This window comes from Nelumbo lutea, chromosome 1 (genome assembly GCF_056320005.1).
Source record: "Nelumbo lutea isolate HS-2025 chromosome 1, American lotus-T2T, whole genome shotgun sequence".
Classification (NCBI taxonomy): Eukaryota; Viridiplantae; Streptophyta; class Magnoliopsida; order Proteales; family Nelumbonaceae; genus Nelumbo; species Nelumbo lutea.
The window spans coordinates 166143944-166150196 of NC_142684.1; the positions used below are offsets into that span (position 1 = coordinate 166143944).

Genomic DNA, 6253 nt, shown 5'->3' on the forward strand with positions numbered 1-6253 from the left:
CTATTCAATAAAGCAAATGAATTGGGTTTTCAGTTTTCTATTGAAGCAAACAAATTGATAAGAACCCAATTTCAAGCAAATGGTTTTTCTAAAATCCATTTCCACAAAAGCCAATTTTTTCACAAATTTTGTTTTTCACCCATTCAAACAAAGTAGACAAAAAAGCTGTAGAGATTTTTATTGGAAAAATTTAAAGAGAAAAGAAATTCAATGAAGCAAATAAAACTCAAAAGTGTTGAGAAGAATTGAAATCGTGTTGGATGCAAATGACATTCTTTGATTGAGTTGGACTATATTTGTAAATTCAGGAGTCAACCTATATTTATAGTCACTTTTTTCTTTTATTTTAAAATTATTATTATTATTATTATTATTATTATTATTATTATTATTATATAAATAAATAAACTTTACATATATTTGATGCTTTGCCTTTTTGGTTTGCAAAGCCGGCCAAAGCCAAATTCCCCTCCTTGTGGGACCTCCCATCTTTCACGAGTTCGGCTTCAGTCCAGGCACGTTATATACGCGCACCGTTTGCGCAACACGAGGATGCGTCTTTTTATTCTTGCGTTGGCTTCTTAATACGTGTGAAATGAATTAAACGGAATCTTCAAGCTTCTTTTGATTCGTGTGTGATAGGTTCGAACACCTTTGAGAGGATGATACGCGTTTATAAGCACGTATGCATTGCTCATTTCTGTGGGAACGGTAAATGGGCATTTAATACGAACGTCGTTAGCCATCCCTTGTTCAAAGTAACTTTTTGAAAAACCTTTGGTTCTCTTTTTTTTTTCGTCTCTCCATTCTCCACCCAAACTTTTCGTTCTACTATTCTCTCCAATCGGCAAGGTAAAAGGCATTACCAGCGAAGGCAAGCTTCTTCCGGCGACCGGCGACAGAGGTTTAGTGTTTCTCTCCTTGCGGTGGTTCATTTGCAACTGAAACCCCAAAAGGCAAAGACATCACCGGCGAAGGCAAGATTCTTCTGGCGAACGGCGATAGAAGTTTAGTGCTTTTCTCCCTGCGGTGGTTCATCTGCAACAACTTTCATCTGCGGTGGTTTTAACGCATTAACGGCTTCATTTGCAACGATTATATTTTACTTTAATATATTTTAGAACAGAACAATAATAAAATCATTTCTGAGTTATTTTTTTCTTATCTTATTTAAAATCATTTCCGGGTTATTTTTTTTCTCTTATAAAATCATTTCTGGGTTTTTTTCTCTTATGTAAAATCATTTCTGGGTTAATTATTTTTTCTTCTTTTATGTAAAATCATTTATGGATTTGTTGAATTGCTTAAATTGTTTGTCGTTTTATTATTGCTTATTGCTTATTGCTTATTGCTTAATTTGCATAATGCTTATTGCTTAATTTTCCATCTATCAGCCAATGTGTTGCGGTGTGCCAAATAGAACTCTGGCTCTGCTTGACAGCCATATGCCAAGCATGTTACCAACTTCCTTTGGTAAAGTTAAAGCCAATTAAGTATTGTGAACAACGATATGAATTCTGGGTGCTATAATAGTATAATGACAGAGGACGAGCTCCAATGTCATCATATTCATTGTTACTCGATCATTTCGATATTGATGCAAATTTTTATACCCCAGATCATGGAAGCAACTGACAGATGCAATAAGATCATAAATTCTAAGAGGTGGATGTCCAGGTAGCAACATACTGAAAATCTGTCTCTGAGATGGTCTGATCTGGTCGTGTGTGCAGATATCAATAAGCTACACGATAAAGCGAAGCAAAAGCAAGTTGATGGAAGGGGTGAGTAAGTGCAGAGAGGATATTGGTTCATACGACAAGAAAATGGAAAATTTGCACTATGATAGACTGAAATTCTATAACTTGTCTGAATTATCTAACTGATGAGTAAATAATAGGGTAGTGCTCTCATGGAAAATTTCCCCTCATTTTTTTCTCTAATCAATTTCATGGTCCCTAAAATTCTGAAATGGAAGATAGTCACCCTGTTTCAGGCTTTCAGCACACGTTTTTTAGAGTGTCTCCATATTTTCAGTAATTCAAAGCAAACGTTGTTTAGAGTTAAGGCGCTACATGAAACGAAATTATTTGTATTCCTATCGAAGATGGATCCTCTGATGATTGGTAACAGAACCGTGCGATGGAATTAGTTCAGATTTTAGATTTGTTTGAAATTGAAGAACATTACGATTTCCCTTACCGGTACCCCAAACAGGGTCTCAATATATAGAACTACTCATTTATATCTAATACCTTGCGATTCCACTCCTTCAGTGGGGATCTCGTTGATTCACATTAACACATTATCCAGACACTTGTTTTGTCCAAAACCCAGAACTATTGAATAATGTCCATCAGCCAACTACTAAACCAATCAATCTCTTTCAACCAATCCATCGGAACCTATGAAGGAGTGCAATTTATTTATAAAAAGTTTTTGGACCTATGAGATCCAATCAATCTCCACAGGCGAAGGAATCAGGCCAGCTACGCTTTACCCAAGTTCTCAAAATCAAATTATTCAGTTCCAACTTACAAGGAACAACTTGTAAAAAAAGTAACAGTAATATAAAATAATAAGTGGTAAAAGAGATTCGGATTTGGCTCTACTTCTCAATAATCTATACAACATCTACGAGGAAAACCAAGCTAAAAACAGCACCCAACTCTGCATTTGTGGTTTGAGCCCAAATGAAGCACGGAGTACCACGTTGTCGATCACAGGACCACAAAACACAAAATCTCTTGTCTGACTCGTGGTTAGGCTAACGAAGCTGATGTTTGTTAGAGTTGAATCTGCCTTGAAAGTCAAGAGGAAGCTTTGGGCCAAGCCGGTTCCGTTGGTCTGCATCGCGAAGTTCATTGACGTAGATCCTGCTTGCGCCCTCACAATGAAATCTCCCACACACGAGTCGTTTGCATCTCCAAGTACAAATTTCAAGTTATAGGTCGTACTCTTATTGAGCTCTGTTGCTGTTTTGTATCCCAGCTGAAGCTCCTGAAACAAGCTCAACTGCAGCTTTGCCTTGTGGAATTTGGTAGTTTTTGGAGTCTGTATTTCACAAGCCGTTGATGCCTTAAAGCCACCGCAGATGAAGCCGTAGAAGCACAAAGTTGCAGATGAAGCCGTTGACGCCTTTTGCTTTTGGGGTTTAAGTTGCAGATGAACCACCGCAGGGAGAAAAACACTAAACTTCTGTCGCCGGTCGCTGGTGATGTCTTTGCCTTTTGGGGTTCCGGTTGCAGATGAACCACCCAGCGAGAGACACATTAAATCTCTATCGCCAGTAATCGGAAGAAATTTGCCTTTGCCGGTGATGCCTTTTGCCTTCGCCGGTTAGAAAGGATAGTAGAACCAAAGGTTTGGGTGAATAATGGAGAAATGGAGGAAAGAAGAAAATGAGGGATGGCTAACGGCGTTCATATTAAACGCCCGTTTACCATTCCCGCACGAACGAGGAATGCACACGCGCTTATGTACGCGTGTCATCCTCTCATAATATCCGAATCCTTCACGCTTTGACCGAAGCCAAACCCTCCACGGCTTTCCTGCTCGAGATTCACCGGACTCTGCCGTCGCCAGTCACTCTCACTCTCTCCCTTTTCAACCGGCGGTGATTAACAGCCATCACCGGCGACCTCCTCAAGTATTTTGAACTCTGCCCTGATAGAAGCCGGACTCCTGTCAACGGTAATCATTTAGATTCGCCTACCCTTGCTAAACAAGCAAAAATGGAGGATTCTATGGACAAAGGAGTCCGATGAGAGAAGAGATGGCCACCGGAAACAAGAAGAAGCGGAGGTGTCATCGTCGTTGTCTCGTGTTTTCTCACTTTGCCGCTTGGGGAGTCGGTTTCAACCTTCAATCTGGAGAATTTCATCTGCAGCCATGGACTTATCACAAGCGAAGTTGGATGCCCGGAAACGTGCAAGAAGAGCTTCCTTTCCCTGAACCAGATGGAAACAGAAGGAAATTGAAACAAACCCAGATTAACAAAAACGGGATGCATGAAAGAAAGAAAGTGATATAGAACTAATGAAAACCCAAATAAAAAAAATGAAGAAAGTTTTTAATGTGTAAAGAAAAAGATAGAAAGATGAAGCTCACCCGGATCTTAGCTTGGCGAATTTCACAGACCTTCTTCGATCAAACCTGTTCCATTTGTAATTATTGAACGATTTTAGAACCTTTCTGCTGCAATGCTGCTGGTGAAATTCACAAAAGCGTAACCCAGATTGTTCCCAAGCCTGAGGAGTGGAGAGAGAAGAAAAATCCACAAATATCAACCTCTCAAACAAAGGGTTATTGGTGTTTTTCTTTCTTTTCTTTTTATAGAAAAAACACAGCAGAAGAAACAAAAAAGAAGATGAGAAGATTACCAGAAATCCATGGGCAGGTACACGAAGTCGTATTCAGAGAGACACGAGTCCAATCCCAACTGGGCTTTCTCGTTCTCCTCAGCACAGTGCTTGTCAAGTAAGCCCAGCAACATCTCCCTACTGACATGAAGTACAGATAACAAGTTTAGAAGAAAAAACAAAACAAAATGCAACAGAGAGAGAAAGGGTGTGTAGATTAATGAAGAAATACAAACATGATTCGAGGTCATGATCTGTTGCAAGCAACGATCATTTAAATTCCAAAACTAGGACTTTGCTAACGTAAATATTTTACAAGAGAAAAAATGCATCCATGATCCATGTATATCGCCATGCATGCGTGCATAATAAGAGATACAATGTAAATACAAATGCCATAATATATATCTTTTCCGATGATGGTAAGGAGAGGATAGAGAGTCTGAATGGAACAGGAGAGAGAGCAAGAGCTAGAGAGAGAGAGAGAGAGCCGGAGAGCAGGTTAGTGCATGAATGCAGAAACATGCATGTAGAGGAATGGAGAGAGACGTCAGCGAGAACTGAGGACAGTACTGAAGGCTGAAGCAACTTCAAAAACTTTGGGACTAATTATCGAGAAAAGAAAACCTTAATCTACAGAGCTTAAGACTTTGGCAAAAAGGCAAGTACCATTCCAGAACAGTTCTCAAGCAAAAAGTCTAGGGACTAAGAATAGTTTTTTGGATATACAAAGAGAGGGAGAGAGGAAAACCTCAATTTGTTGGGCAGATTTTTTATCACGACAGTTGTACTACCATGAAGAATGGACTCACAGCCATTAAACCCCGCCGTGGGAGTGGGAGGAGTTGAACGGAGATTATCTGCAGTCTCCAGCTTTGAACATAACGGCCGCTTTCCTCTGCCTTATCAACCTTTGGTCTCCAAATCCAGCTACAGCTACTCTTCTCTCGAAAACCCCACCAGAAAGGTCGTATAACCCATTAAATCTCGCTGGAAAAAACCTACTTGAAATACCGCCACTTTTCACTTCCATGCTCTTAATCTGGTTCTTGCATAAATGGTGCAGCTTGCGTAAGTAGGAAAATTGAAAAACTTTGTGGAAATTGTTGTGATTTTATTATGCAAGGTACGTCCTATATATAAGTAGGAGATTCAGTTTTAGTAGGAACCGATTTTCCAAATACATCTAGAAATACCAATTATACATGCATGCAAGAAGGTTCCCAATGAAGGTTTCGTAGAGATTCGGTATGAAGGAAGGTTACATGGAGATTCGGTTTCCCAATACTCCCCCTCAAATTGGCGCATGCAGATTCCGAATGCCCAATTTGCCAAGGAAATATGTAAATTTCTCTTTTCCCAGAGCCTTCGTCAGGATATCAGCCAACTGCTCTGTGGTTCGAACATGGCAAGTAACAATGTTCCCACGCCGTAGCTCATCGCGAACAAAATGACAGTCGACCTCAATATGTTATGTCCGCTCGTGGAACACTGGATTCGTAGCTATGTGCAAAGCTGTCCGATTGTCACAATACAATCGCGCAGGTTCATCATGCGCCACCACAAAGGACAAAAGAAGTTTCTTCATCCACTTCAACTCATAGCTTGTCGCAGCCATCGAACGATATTCGGCTTTTGCAGAGGAGCACGACACGGTATGTTGTTTTTTCATTTTCCAAGAAACCAGTTACTGCCCTAGCATAACAAAATAGCCAGTCAACGACCGTGGCGTCAATGGGCAGCCTGTCCAATCAGAGTCGCAATAGGCATATAGACGCAGATCGCTATCAGAACGGAACAATATACCTTGTCCTGGATATTCTTTCATATAATGCACTACGTGCAGAGCTAAATCCCAATGTTCATGTCGTGGACTTTGCATGAACTAAGCT

General features: G+C 40.1%; 2 long non-coding RNA genes across 2 annotated transcripts; one reads left to right on the forward strand and one right to left on the reverse strand.

The window, feature by feature from the left end:
• The first annotated feature begins 714 nt into the window (after positions 1-714).
• LOC148878952 (uncharacterized) lies at positions 715-1930 on the forward strand. The gene is made up of 2 exons (XR_016104059.1): positions 715-1473; positions 1619-1930. It is a non-coding gene; the product is annotated as an uncharacterized LOC148878952 (long non-coding RNA).
• Positions 1931-2391: 461 nt separating this feature from the next.
• LOC148878953 (uncharacterized) lies at positions 2392-4298 on the reverse strand. The gene is made up of 3 exons (XR_016104058.1): positions 4111-4298; positions 3784-3950; positions 2392-3684 (listed from the first exon to the last, which is right to left on the reverse strand). It is a non-coding gene; the product is annotated as an uncharacterized LOC148878953 (long non-coding RNA).
• Between the last annotated feature and the right edge of the window lie 1955 nt (positions 4299-6253).